At 36.6% G+C, this 15812-nt stretch overlaps 1 long non-coding RNA gene across 1 annotated transcript; it reads left to right on the plus strand.

Moving 5' to 3' along the window:
* The first annotated feature begins 2018 nt into the window (after nucleotides 1-2018).
* Nucleotides 2019-7145, plus strand: LOC145768531 (uncharacterized). The gene is made up of 3 exons (XR_014288951.1): nucleotides 2019-2144; nucleotides 5756-5879; nucleotides 7073-7145. It is a non-coding gene; the product is annotated as an uncharacterized LOC145768531 (long non-coding RNA).
* Nucleotides 7146-15812: the final 8667 nt, after the last annotated feature.

The following is a 15812-nucleotide window of genomic DNA, read 5'->3' on the forward strand; positions in this document are numbered from 1 at the left end:
GAATATAATTTAACCTTTCATAAGTCCACATTTGTTTCTGTCGCAAAGTAAAAGGTGTTTACCATGGCTGCCTCATGCTCATTTATTTTCAACTTTCTCTCACTATTGAAAGTTTCTGTGCAGCCTACGCCACTGGTTTAACAATGTGTTGTTTTTTTTTTTAACGTTTACCTCGTACACATAAGACTATTGGAGAATGGAATGCTCAGTACTCCCACTTTCGTGACTATAGCCTACTGCAGGAACTGTAGCCCAATGTCAATGTATAAATTCATCTTTTTAACCCTTTAATGCCAAGTGTAACCAATTGGCACACCTTAATTGAGGGGCCCCTGTTTCTTTTTTAAAAACAAACATGTTTCCATGTCATGGTTTAATCCACCATTTTATCTCTTGTGAAGATAATAAAAGCAAAAAAAATTATAGGAAACAGTAAATACCCACAATTTCCTTCCGAAGAAAGCATGGTGATGAGGTGACCATTGAAAAGTTGAAATAGTCAGAAAATGAGGCAGCTTCAGAGCACTGCAGATGTGTTTATTTGAAGAAATGAATGCACTTTTGTGTGTTTTCACGAAGTCTTATCAACAAATAACTAGTCTAAATACTTTAATCTTGAAGTTAATATTTTTAATCTTAGTTATGTTACCCGAAAGTTTGATGTAGCCAAATAACTACATTGGGCGTAGAGAGAGTCCAAATTCCATGGAATAGAATAAATTTCTGAATTTTTTTTACTTTTTATGCAGATAAGTTGTTTTTCTGTAACGCCGCCTGAATTATTTGCAATTGATGAAAATAATGTAGATTTGGTGTAGGATGGGATATTGGGAGAGTTGTGCCCGCTGGTGACATTTCAGAGTATGAGGATGAGTCCGAAGAAAATGCGGAATGCTTCTTCTTCATCAAGGTTATCTTCAGCCCCTTCTACTACAAGACAGCCACAAGTTGAAGTGGTTAAGGAAAGTGTGAAAGTGGTTCAGCCGACAAAACGCTCAACCAGTAAAATCACAAAACGCCAGTATACGTGGAAGAAGGAGGTATTTATATCCAGTTTGGGTGTTCAGTGGGAGGATCAAGGGTATACTCTATCTGAATATGAAACCATTTGGTTTACCTCGTACACATAACCCTATTGAAGAATGGAATGCTCAGTAGGCCTACTCTATCTTTCGTGACTATAGCCTACTGCAGGAACTATAGCCCAATGTCAATGTATAATTCATCTTTTTAAATACGTTTGCCGAGTTCAAAAAATCAAGAAAAGGGTAAATGTCCAGGGTTTATGATAAATTGCGTTCATTAGGTAAAATTTGGAATGCAAAAGACCAAAAATTGCCTGTAGTTAAATTTTCATGTCAATTTATAGGCTACTGTTTATTTGTGCTTCTGGAATATTCCCCAACCAAATGAGTCACGCTATGCAACTGATGTGACTTGTGGCCTGTCTGGCAGTGCGTGTAGCCAAACTGGACAGGAAGGATACCACTCTGCATTGTACTTGGTTAAGCCAAATACTCTAAAGTAGGGTTGGGCACAGTCACGTTTGACGCATAGTCACGGTTGAGGCACAGTCACGTTTGAGGCATAGTCACGGTTGAGGCACAGTCACGTTTTCATAAACAAAGATCCACTTTCCACTCTGTATTCATTTTGTGAGCTGTCCAATTCACCAAAGATATCCTACATTTTTGGTCCGCCACAGTGAGTAGGTTAAGTCATTTAAAAAACAGAGAAGCCATGATCTGTGACGTCTACTTTGCCAAGACGATGTTAGTTGGATTTGTTGAAAAGTGAGTCCTGAGGTCCACGTCTCTGTTCAAAGTATGTAACCCAAGAAGATGCATAACGCAGAGTGGACAGATCATTCACTAATCAAATCCAACAAATTTTTTTTATTGGTTTGATAGATTTTATTATATTTATTTATTTGTATCAGACAAGAATGCCCATATTCAAATCACAAAAGAAACAGCACAAAGACAGTATAAAAATAAGAGGCCTACAAACAGTAGTAACGCAAAAGCATTCAAACGAAATTACTAGCTCATTTTGATCAGAAAACAAATCAGTAAAATTTAGCGTTATCAAACGATGAATGCCCGATATTGATACCTTTCAGCCATGACAGCCATCAAGACAAGGTAACAGCATGCATATTATTATTGTAATGAAGACGATAATTAGATTTAGGATGGCAGTCGGACCTTATTATAATTTTTGTAAAAGTTGACTTACACTAGCCTAATGACTATGTAGGCCAGGGGTTCTTAACCGGGGGTAAATTTACTTCCTGGGGGTAAATTTCACCTACCGAGGGGGTAAATTTACTGAATTATAAATTAAAGCAAACTTTACTTTTCAGTTATTAAAAATTGGTAGTGTTGCACTCGATTTTGATTCAAATTTGTGCTCAGTGTAAGTTTTCGTATTTTTCTTTTAGCTCCACGCAAGTAGACTACCAGTTTCATTGCAGCAGCGTATTACATTTTTACTGTACACAACTTAATTAGGACTTCGACCACAATGTGGATTGCAACTCTGCTAAGATTGCGATTTCCTTTATTTGCATTTCTTCGCATGGTTGACTGGACTTGGACACCCCATTAGCTCAGTGGTTACGCGCCGGCTCAAGATCACTCGGCGCTGGTTCAATTCTCGGGGTGTGCGCTTAAGTAACGCATTTCAAGGACTTTTATCCATTCAGCGGCACCTTGTGGATGGAGTAATTTCCCGGCAACAATCGGAAAACTTCACTCTGTCAACCGGCCCTGCGTCAAGAGCCTCTACAAGTAATGCCAAATGCAAAACTACCAGGAATAACCTATCAAGGCTTTGTCAGTTCGAGGATAAAGATTCAAAACCAAACCAGACACGATGACATCACAAGGGGCCGCCCTACGGTGAGGGTAAATTTTCCTTTTTTCATCCGGCAAGGGATAAACGAAACAAAAAAGTTTAAGAACCCCTGATGTAGGCCTACTTATGTTGTAACGTTCACATGCACTGCAGATCGTGAACCCTTATATGTGCTACATTTAGAGAATAACGGTTGTCAATTTAACGAAATGATGCTATTGCTGTTACTTGATGACAGGCAGCACCTAAACTTGGAACGGAAACCGTAAGGTTATTTGGTGTTGCCAGTCCTTTTTGCATTATAGCCTATATGTGTTCTAATTGTGTGATTACTCGATTTTTTCTCCTGCTGGAAGGAAAAACAAAACATCTCTCTTTTTTCAGTTCTGACAAAAATAACTGTAGTTATAGTCGTTGCACATTGTAAGCTTGCATGCTAATGTATAAATGCTCACAGCAATGCGCATAGGTTTCTTGCAGGAATTTCTAGAAGTACAGGATGTCCAACTACCAGCCAAGAAGAGGGTGTTTAAATTAGTAGCTTGAGGTTGTTCAAAGTTTTCGAGCAAAGTGATATTTCATTGGTATGGTAGCCCAAGTCTTGACGATTGAGTTTTTAATCTTGCAATTTTTACATCTCAATAAATTTCATCAAAGCGTAATAATTAGGGCCATTTAAAGTCATTAAAGTCATATTTTTTTCTATTCATCAGTAAGTCGTGAAATCAATTTTAATGCAAAAACCACATCCCTATGAGGTATATTAAGAAAGTTATGAAGTCATATAAAGTCATATTTTCCTGGTTAGGTCATAAATCAGCTTTTTAAGTTATATAGTCATATTTTTGAGATATAAAGTCATACCGTTGTATACTTTAAATAAAAAATACCAATTTAAGCGGTGAAGCAATTAAGCACTAAGAAAGTAAGGCAATTTCTGATTGAACGAAGGCAAACTGTAGGATTAGCCTACATAACACTTATAGTCACAGACCTATATTTTATGAGGTCACACATTGAGGTCAACTTAATACTCAAAATGGAAAGTTGTACGTACACCATCAAAGAGGCCCATGCTGATCTAAATGCCCTTGATTTCGGAAAAGATCCGCTTGAGCTCAAAAATTACATTAAGAAGCGATTGGACAAAAACGATGTGAAACAAATTATGGAGCTACAAAGACAAGACATTTCACCAGCGCTTTATGCAAAACTGCAGAAATGTCAACCCACATCAGCGTCTATGGAGCGCTCATTTTCCTTACTAAAGTCATTTTTACGTCCAAATCGTAACTTCAAAGACTCTAACATTCCAGTTCCACACTACATGAAACTGTACTACAACAGTGGTTTAAAATAAAAATGGATGTGTATCACTGTTATGTTGCGTATGTTTTACTCTTCAGTTCCGTGAGTGACGTTGTTCGCATGTAAAAATAAAGATTTTCACATAAAGTCATATTTTCCAAAAAATAAAGTCATATTATTGATTTTTTAAGGTCATATAAAAATGGCCCTAGTAATAATATTTAAAAATTCAGTTTTTATAGAATTTATAATCACAACGAAATTATACGATTTCATCACTTGATGCACGATATTTTATATGCCTTAGCCTTAGACGTAGTTCTCATTTTCCAATTTTTTTCTTTAGCTTCAAAGATTTAGTCAAATATCTTTCAAACCAATAAAGAAGTGATCATTGAAAGAAATCAGCCTATAAAATAATGAAACACTTTCATATAAAGATAAATAAAATCTTACTTGAGATCAAGTATGGGAGAACGCAGGCTGTCTGCGCTAGCAATAGACTAGTGTCCATTGAAAGGAATTTAGTCGAGATTATCTTTTGACGATATAATTTCTGAAATTGCTTCAATAAAAATTAGATGTATCGAATTTTGAACTTTCAATAAAATTACTTTATTGTTGAGTTGTGTGGAATTTTAATCAGCTTTTACGACGGTGTTAAGGGGGGGTTGGGGCATTTTGTGTAAAAATCCAAGGGCGGTAGATTGCCTTATTACGTCACTGCTTTGAAGTGGCATTTCTGCATAAAATTTGAAAAATACTTGGCAGCGCTTTTTCTCATTTACCTTCCTCTTGGTACTTAACCCAATCTTAGTACGAACTGTTTTCGTACGCGGAAAGCACGTCACGGGCTATCTTGACCCCGTGCTAATTAATCGCTAATAAAGGGAGCTATGAAAATCACAAAACCAAAATATTTTACAAGATAATAGCCATGTGTATTGTGCGCATATAAATTAAACTTGTACCCATCATATTTATTGAAATAAAGTGTTTGAGATGTAATGCCAAACTAAACAAAAAAATTGCATTTTCTCATAATTATAAGGCATTTACGGGCGTGTTTACATTTTAAAGTAAATGCACTAACACTTATATTGCACTAACATTAAAATATATATAACTAGCATTGCACGAAATTGTCTAGCCAACTGAGACGTAATGCTATTGTATAAAAACTAAAAGTCAGGACATTTCATATTTCTAGCATAATTTTTTTGTGAAATATTTCACTACTAGAGTGGGGCGTCCTCATAAAACCTCGTGTCGCTACAGATAAAGTTAAAATGATGGTCCTGCTTTGGTGTCATGCATGTTATAACTTTTGCTTTTTGTCGCTTCTACCTTTTTCTAGACCTTTGTCCTATTTGGCATATATTGTTTTGTTGTAAAGGTCAGAAATAAAAATAAACTGAACTGAATTGAGTCATGGCTCCGTTGTACGTTGTTTACTATTCCTTGGTTCTTCAGATCCTCACAGCAGGTGAGGTCAAACTTATTCATCAAGATCTTTAACTGATGTTCGAACGAGTTTGTCATTTCTTGAACTTGAATCTTAATAAATACAAAAGCTTGTTTTTCACAGGCACATCCTCACAAAGGGAAACCAGCGAACAAACATGTGACGTGACTTCGTGTCCCGATATACTTCACGATGATCGTTCCATGATGTCATGTACCAATGGATTTGAAGTGGGTAGCGAGTGCAGGTAAATTACTTGTAACGTGGGAATAATAAAATTCAAATTGATTTATGGAAAAATCAACGCCTTAGTTCAGAGATAACTGCCACTTTATAGTTGTTAATAGCCACCATCTTAAGTTAGGGGTGACCAGTATCTAATTCATAAATGGCAACCATCATAGTTCAGGGTTAGCCACCGCCTTAGGTGAGGGATGGTCACCGCTCTTGTTAAGTGGTAGACAGCGGTTTCGGTTTTAAATCTTCATCCTCAAACTGACAAAGTCTTGATAGGTTAATCTAGGTAGTTTTGCATACTTGTAGAGGCCCTTGACGCAGGGCCGGTTACCGAGATTGACAGAGGGAAGTTTCCGTTTGTTGAAGTGTTGTTGCCCGGGAATTATTCCATCCATTAGCTGCTGTTAATTAGAGAGCAGTCTTTAGAATGCGTTGCTCAAGCGCACACCCAGAAAGTTGCACCAGCGCCGCTTGATCTTGAAGCTTCTTCGTTCACGAAGTCATGCTCTAACCAACTTTGCTAACGGAGCGTACCAACTTTAGTTCAGGCGAGGCCACCACTATGCAGTACAACAATTCAATGTGGCCATTAGTGCACGCCAGAAGCTGGGAGCCTCTTTTGTTTCACAAATAATCTTAAACAGCTTTGAAACATCAGATCAAACCATTTTGTTGTTTCAAGTATAACATGACCTTGACTTGTCACGTGATAATTCTTATTGCTTGAAGCATTTGTGTCAATGGTCTTCATAATTTCTGCTTTAAAGTGATGTTCTTTTTCACATGCTTGAGTAACCTTCTCACTACTTGATATTTGTATTTTATTTGTGTTATTTAATTATTTAATAATTATTTATTATCATCGTATCTCTACAAATTGTGAATAATTCTGTACGAGTCGTTGTAAGCAACTCGTATGCGATTTAAAGTAGCCTAAAAGTTTTATAATTACACCATAGCTGAGAACCATACATTGGCATACAATATGATTGGTACATTACATTTTTAACTGCGTTAGAACAATTTCCAAACTGGACCTAAGTTGATTGGCAGCGCCATAAAGTGATCGCACTTGCCTTTTAATGTCAGCGTTATCAAAGATGGAATCATCAATCAGTAGGCTAGGCCTAAATATTTCACTGATCTAACAACTTTAATTTGTGTTTTATTATGTGTTATATTCATCAAATTTTCACTGCGTAGTTTCACGTGTCCACCATACCACGTTAGAATGGGCGAATCTTCCATACAATGCAAAAAACCTTCCTTTGCTTGTGGAGCAGTGGCGTGGTCGTCCAGAATTCCTTATTGTAGAGGTCTGTTAAATTTATGGCATTGATCATTACTAGCTTGGTGGTCCAAACTAGCAGGCGTCCACAACGATTAATGACATCAGAGCAATCTTTTTGTCACTGGTGCATCTACAATTAAGTGTTTGACTGTGGTGATGCTAAATGGAGAAGTTTGTTGTGTGCGTACCAATTTTAAAATTAGTTTGCAAATTGTTGTTGTGAATAATTCCAGAGATTGCGTAGGTAGCCTATAGGCGTAGGCTACTGCAGACATGGTTTTTTATGGTTATCTCATATGCTGAATTTTCAGCCTTACTTTGCTCGGAACCCCCAAACGTTAAGGACGCTACATCGACTTGTTCAAGAAATGTGAAGCTAGGATCTGTTTGCAAATATAGTTGCAAATCTGGATACAGACTGGTACCACCAAACCACTCTGGCTTCCTTTGTTACAAGAACGCAACTTGGGTTGGAGATCCGAAACCTTGTTGCATTGTGGACGTAGGTGAGTGAAAGATACCTACAAAGTTTGTCGTTGGGTTGAATTATACGTATTATTGTAATTGATTAAAACATGGCGCGACTGCTCTGTTGTTGCGTCTTTGTTTTTTGTTTGAGATGCATTTCAAGTCAGGTTCTAAGTGAAGAATTTGTCGATGTTATCTTCGCCTGCTTGTGCAAGCTGGACAGAAATGTATTTAAGACCAACTCGTTGTTCTAAATACTTGCAAGTAGCTCAAGTTAGCCCACAACGCCAGACCTCAGTGTCAACAATCAAGGGTTCAGATTAAAGCTGTTGATAACAACACGTCAAGATACCAAAAACTACGCTAAGTGGCAACATCATGTCACGAATCAGATAATAATATGCAGTCAAATCAATAGAAAGTGTGAAACTATACAAGATGTATGGTTATAATATCATCGGGTAAACATTAGCGTGTCGTTAGAGAAGCAAATAATCCTAATTCTTGATGAACGTTCGTGCACTCAAATTACTAATTAGCAAAACCTGGATGGGCACGCGGATGCTAATTAGTCTGAAGGTGATAATTCTAACGGATTTCCTTATAAATCCTACGCAAGTTACAGAAGATTAATTTTAAAATTAGTTATACTTATAAAAGAGCATTGGATCTGCAAATTATTTATTTGATTGCTGGTGCGATGTTGATAACATAGCACGTAAACACCATGTATGCTATAGTGTGTGTGAGTGAAAGAGAGGGAATGAGAGAAAAAAGTGAAACAAAGAGAGAAAGTGTGGTTGAGGAGTGTGTGAAAGAAAAAAAGTGATAAAAAGAGTGAAAAAGAAAAAAAGCGAGAATAAAGGAAGGAGAGGCAGTAAAAGAATGAGTAAGGAAAAGAGAGAGTGAGAGAAAGACAGGGAGAAAAGAACAAGGAAAAGAAAAAACATAGGTAAAGAAAGAGGAGAGGAGGAAGATGAGATGCTTTGTCTTTTAGTTCGTTTAAGAACGAGACATATGCTTAGGCTATAAAAATAATAACACCAAATAACCTTGCGGAAATCAACACAAAGAGCTAACTTGTTGTTTTTAATGATAACAATATATAATTATTTTTTATTGTATCAGAATTTTTAAGCAGCTTTGACACCACGCAAGCAAACAAAGTCACTCCATTGTGTTTGATTTGATCTGACAAGTTTTGAACTCCCGTCTAATGACTCAGATACGAACATTCTATCTCTTAGGCCAGTGAATACTTAATTGGAAAACAATCAATGAGATTCTAACTTTGGTGTTTGTTGCAGGTCCTTGTCCTCCAAACTTGAAAGCAGATATCGCTTTTCTCATTGACACTTCTGCTTCCTTAGGAAGAATAAATTTTTTTCGTATAAAGCATTTTGTCCGAGAAACCATAAGGTTGGTTAGACCTGTTTTAAAAGTATACATAATCAATTTTTTGCTTCTTACATTGTTTCATATGATTTTGACCATGAGAAATCCAAAAATGACAACCATATTGGACTCAGATAATATGATACTTGCTTCAAGAGACCTAAACATTTCCATTTTGGCCAAAATTACGCAGTTTCGACCTGTTAATTAAGCCATGATCCTGACTGTTCAACTCTTTATTTCAACTGAAAACACTTTCATCTAAAGCCTTACTGATAGCTCTGAAGTGAAAATCAACTTTTCGATGTTTGGCATGATTTTGAAAAGTGTGGAAGAATTCCGAAAATTAAGAAGCGCTTAGCGCCACTTTTGGTGAAAAGACATTTTGCTTATTTCAGGCTACCTGTACGCATTTTATGGAACTTCTCAATGCGTCTAGTCTGACAGAAAGAGATCTCAAATTATCGGTGACAATGACGTCAATATGACGCCACAAAAGATGACGTCACAAATAATGACGTCATCTTAACATTTTATATTGTACAATAGCCAGTTCAAAAATCAAAAAATTTATAGTTTTTCAGCCTCTCGCATCGTACTCAATAGTCTTAACAATAAGAAATCCGAACGTGACAACCACTTTGTTCTCAGATGATTGGATACGCTCCATAAAGAGCCCTACACGTTTATTTCTTGCCAGAATTACCCATTTCTGACCTGAAGGGTAAACTTATTATTTCTGAAGGGTAAACTTATTATTTCGACAAAAACACTTTTATCTAATATTCTAATGCCTTTCAAACAGTGCGCAAGTGCTAAATCAATTTTTGAATGTTTGGCATGCTTTTCAAAAGTATGAAGGAAATTAAGGAGCAGCACTCAGCGCCACTAGTCAAAAAGTAGTTTGCATTACTTTGTGGATGTTGCAGTTAACATTACTTTACGTTACTTCTATGTACTACTACAGTGCCAGGGATGCTGCAACAAGACCTCTTGTGTTTCTGGTAGAGACGTTGGAACTGATTGCATTCGTACTTGCGCGTTGCAATCAATCAGCGTTCTGCACCAAGCTCCTCATTTTACATTCTCTGCGTATCTTGACAACTATAGATCGGTTTTCTTTTGTAGTTTAAGTTGATTAAGTAAAAATGGTCAAAGTGTTCTACTTGATTTACTAATGTAACTGTCTTCACAATGTAGACATTAACGACCTGTTTTAGCCTGATGCTGCGAGTTCGCTGTGGTAATAGCGAATAGCACTAGGTTTCGAAACACAGTTCCCATGGTCACGTGCTAACACTAATGCATGACGAACACAGGGAATTGTGTTCCGAAAGCTGGTGCTATTCGCTATTACCACAGCGAACTCGCAGCATCAGGCTAAAATAGGTTATCAATATCTACATTGTGACTTTGTGAGTAAGCAACGATCATGCTGCTAAAGCGCAACTCGACCTATTGCATAATGTTACTGTGTTAACAAACAGACAGGCTTTCCAGTAGTTTTTTTTATTTGCAAAATGATGCTAAACAACAAAGGAAATTGGTTGAAAACTATAATTCGGCATATAATACTCTTTATTGTAGGGGAGACTGGGGATAAGTGGGACAAAATTTTAAGGGTTCAGAAAAACGCAAATTACGATTTTTTACTTACCGTGATTTTATTACTAGCGCTTGTATTTTGTAGAGTTTGATGCCCTTCATCAATCTTGGATTGCATGAAATCATAGGTTTAAAAAAAATGAATGGTTTGAATTTGAAAGCAGTAAGTCAAATGGGTATATATGGGACACGTGCAGGAGAACTGGGACACATTGTTAGGAGAAGTGGGACACTTGGCCTTTGGGGTGAAATGGGCAGTAGGCTACAAAGAATGCACACAAATTTTGCTGTTGAAACTTGTTTTTTGGTTTTATTACAATAGTAACAAACTCAAATAACAAAAATGAGGTTAAAGTCAGCACACTATAGAAATGCAATGTTTCAAACATGTTTGTGAAAAAATATCTTCGATCTTTTAGCGAATATCAAGATCTCCAAACTTGAAGGCAAATATTATGCTGTCCTTGGTAGCCTACGAAGTGTTGTTCCTTTCGAAGATGACTTTGGAAGAATGGAGAAATATAATAACATCAAGTGAAGAAATAGGGTGAGAGTCAGGGACTCTTGATGTACAAATTTGTTGTTGAATTTACTAGTTTTCCTTAAAAAGTTAGCCATTACCTTTTTATCTTCAATAGATGTTCCCTCAACTTGAGCCACATGTAATACAGAATTGGGAGCCTTCTCTATTTTAATTTCTGCAAGAACATATGGCCCCACTTGCAAAGCATTTGGATCCACACCTCCTAATTAAATTGAATGTACAAATTCATCGTCACATTTCTCAAGCTCGCGTCATCTTTGCTATCTGCCATGATCATCACAATGTTGTCATCATCTGAGCTTTCATCACCAGTGATGTGTTTCTTTTTTTGCAGACGTTTAAGCGACACTGTAGAGTTAGACTTTTTCCGGTGTCTTTTCTCAAGATCTAACCCTACGATGAAAAGTAGCACTAACCTACTATCTGGGAGAACTGGGACAGCCTGTCCCAGTTCTCCTGCAAGATGTTTTTACGCCATTTTGTAGTTCTACCATTTGCCTTGCAAAAGGATGACTTCTTTACTACTATCAATGCAAGCTGATACCTGAAGCAACACAGCCCATTCACTACAACTAATATACCTTTATAATTCGAGCACTATTACAAAATAATGCCAAGCCTAAAAAATAACTTTTACCACTCAAAAACTACTGTACTTACAGCGACTGAAGTTGAATAACTGCTACAGCAATTGTCTCAACTACACACAAGTGAAAGGAAACTGATGTTTACGTGAACACGTGATCGTTAGCATGACTGCCGACTGGATGTAAAACGCGGAAATATTGCAAATGTCCCAGTTGTAACGCGTCCCAATTATCCCCACACTCTCTTACTGATACAGATGTGCACCAGATAAAGTAGTCTTGAGTTGCTCAGTGTATGGGACTTAAAGAAAAATATAGTTGCATTGATGTTTGATACCACTGCTAGCAACAGTGGAATTCATAAAGGTGCTGCTAAACATTTGGAAGAAGACCGGGATAAAAAAAGTTTGTACATAGCTTGTCGCCGTCATGTGCAGGAGGTTATTTTTGGTGCAGTGTGGGATATTGTTTTTGGTAAAGTAAATAGTTCTGATAATTCATGGTTTAAAGAACTTGTGGGCAAGTGGTCAAAAATTTACAAAGTAAGTCCACGGTTAATAAAAGTTGAATCTGATAAAGTTGATATGGCCTAGTGAACAAAGAAAAGAAATACTGTCTGTTCTGCGTGACATTTTGCAGAAGTCTACAACTCCAAGAGCAGACTATAGGGAGGTGGCAGAAATTACAATAATTTTGATGGATGAAAATCCAGCAAGAAGTGTCTTTTGTAAAAGACCCAGAGCCTTCCATCCATCCAGCCAGATGGATCGCAAGAAATATTTATTCTCTTAATATGTTTATGTTTTCAGAACAACGTAACTACAGTAAAGTTGTGAAAAAATTTAGAGAGGATCTGTCAATTTCTCTCATTTTTTATATTGTTTACTGGATCAAAGTCACTTGCGCCCCTGACGCACTATTTCTTGACCAACTATTTATCAAAAAAATGTACAAATATGCCAAAATTGATCCACAATTGTCTGAAACAGTTTTAAATAAAGCCAAGAGCCACAAGTATTACATCACCCAAAATTGTACCATTCATTTTGCCTAGCTCCAGTTGTCAAGTACCCGATACTTTGAAGGAACTGCTTGGTATAAGAATTTTGAGCATCGAAAATCCAGAGAACAGATTAGCCAATTTTTCCGCAGTTGATGATTCCACAATTCTAACTGATCTTGTTGGGCAGGAATCTCTAGTTTTGTTTCACTTACTAGACGTATCTACTGATGGGATTGTTAAACCTGCAAAAGACTGGCACAAAAATAAAAATTTTAAGATTGCTAAAAAATTTGTAAAAACTGTCACGGTAGTAAACGATGTAGCAGAGAGAGGAGTGAAATGATGAGTGATTTTGCTGCTGTAATAACCACTGACGAAGAGCAGCAATAATCTTTTCTTCAAGTTGCAGAATTCCACAGAACAAGATACGACAGTTTAAAAAAGCAACCATGAAACATTAAAATTTTTAATTCAAATTTGGCCATGCATCGAATAACAAAACAGACAAGTTTGAAGCAGTAAATTGTGTACCATTGTGTACCATTGTGTACCATAGTTCATCTGTGCGCATTTTAGAATTGTGCAGCTGTTTGTTTGCTGATCTTCATTGTTAACTAAGAAATTTAATGTTTTGAAAAGTGGTCGTTCCAATATTGCAGCAACAGCTTTTTTTTAAAAGTGTAGCATTCCTTCCGATTCACGTAATTCAAATTTTTTAACTCTTGCAATTTGACACGGATAGTCACCTAAGTAGCAATAAAGCAATATACTAATTTTACTGTCCTGTCATACAGAGAGATGTGCTAAACTCTTGCCCTCTCATTGCTCATTATTGTGCAAGTTCAAATTTTAAGATGACGTCATTATGACTTTTTATGACGGCATTTTGACGTCATCGTCACAAATAAATCTGAGGTCTCTTTCTGTCAGACTACCCCATTGAGAAATTTCAAAACATGTGTATAGATTGCCTAAAATAAGCAAAATATATTTTCACCAAAAGTGGCGCCAAGCGTTACATAATTTTCTCGATTCTTCCACACTCCTCAAAATCTTGCCAAACATCAAAAAGTTAATTTTCACTTCAGAGCTATCAGTAAGGAATTAGATGAAAGTTCTTTCAGTTGAAATAAAGAGTTGAACAGTCAGGATCATGGTTTAACTATTTCGCGCCCAGCGATTTTGCACGATTTGATCGCAAAACCCAGGCATTTTGCTATTTTTTCTCTAACTTTAACGAGTTCGCACGTGTGACACCGATTGTGTAATTTGAGATGGAACATCTCATTGGAAAGATAATTTCAAGTTCTGATTATAAATGTTAGAACCTACTTTCCTAATTTAACATATCTGAAGATGCAGTATTTTCAAAATGTGCACTTTTTTAACTTTTTCTTCGTTAAAAATTTTGTGAAAATGAAGCATCTTACAAAAAAAATACTCCCACCTTTTCTGTAGAACTTAAAAAGATTTTTTTTTTTTAGTGGACTTCCTAATGATATGAAGTGTCAAGGGAAAATCAAACATGCCTTATTCCTTCGGTACATACTTTTCTTTTAACTGTTGGCTAAAGTAACCACACTTTGTCAAATTTGAGTATTTTTTTTTTTAAAACACGAGAGTATCAATAAAATAAGCATTTTGCAAGGGACCAGTAAATTTATAGATATTCTGCTACAACGACAAAGTTTTATATCACGCATCAAATAGCATCATTTTAAAATGATGCTGGGCGTTTCGCATTAAACCTCAAATGATTTAAAATGACGCTGGGCTTTTCGCATTAAACCGCAAATCATTTTAAAATGATGCTGAGCGCGAAAGAGTTAACAGGTCAAAGCTGAGTATTTGTGGCAAAAATGGAAGTGTTTAGATCTCTTGAAGCAAGTATCTCATTATCTGAGTGGAATATGGTTGTCCTTTTTGAATTTCTCATGATCAAAATCAAAGGAAACAATGTAAGAAGCAAAAAAAATTGAAAAACTTTTAATTTTAGAACTAAAGAACTAGGTCTAAAGATTGACACATTATAATTTGGTTAGTGCTGCTTGTCTTAGTTGACGTCAGATGAAACTAAAGGCGACAATATGACCCATTTAAAGGGCTTCTCTTTCAAGCTTGTTGAAGAAACTATTTCCATCTAGTTCAAGATGATATCCGTGCGGGAGACCGGGGCGTAAAGTAACACGGGTCGGTTGTAACACTCTAAAGTGCGCCACCCACAGACAAACTGGAATCACGTGATTAACATAGCGAATGCGCCTTTCAGTTCATTTTCGCCATTGAAAGTTTGAGCAGGCTTCCTGAAGTACAAACGAAGTTGTGGACAAAAACATATATTTCAGTTAAGAAAGTAACTTTTTTTACTTGTTTAGTTTTTGTTAGTGTTGTTCAACCATTTAACTTAGAAATTTGAAAAGCATACAATCTGATTAAGCATTAATTATAGTTTATTGGTGCATACTTTATGAACTAGTCAGTTGACTGGGCAAGCGGTGAACGAAGGTAATTATTGGCTGCAATGGGCCTGGGTCGGTTCTAACAAATTAACTGGGGTTGGTTGTAACATTTGAAATGTGTTGTCATGTCATGTGTTACATCTGACCCCGAGCGAAACAGTACAATGTATTAAATTTATAAATGTTTCATGCAAGCCTAATTTTAATTTTAATCCTGAAGAACTTCGTCCATTGCCTAAAGCACCACCAAGACAAATAGTTGGATCCAAACGAAAAAAGATGCAAGCAGATATTTTAACGGATACGCCAGTCAGGAAAGCAATAGAAGAAGCGGAGAGACAGAAGCCTGCTAAAGCTAAAAGAAAAATAATGCTGCCCAAAAAGTCGAAAAAAAGAAAACAAAATAACACCCCAAGAAAAAGCGAGCCACGCTAACTGATTTTTCGGAAAATTACTGTTTGGTTTGTATGGAACATTTCAAACGAGCTTTGGATTCAAAGTGTCGTATGTCACTTGTGGGCCCAAAAAGCGTGCACCCCCGACATGAATTATTCGTATTCATATCATAACTGCGACTCGGATGATGAAAAC

This window comes from Aplidium turbinatum, chromosome 4 (genome assembly GCF_918807975.1).
Source record: "Aplidium turbinatum chromosome 4, kaAplTurb1.1, whole genome shotgun sequence".
Taxonomy (NCBI): domain Eukaryota; kingdom Metazoa; phylum Chordata; class Ascidiacea; order Aplousobranchia; family Polyclinidae; genus Aplidium; species Aplidium turbinatum.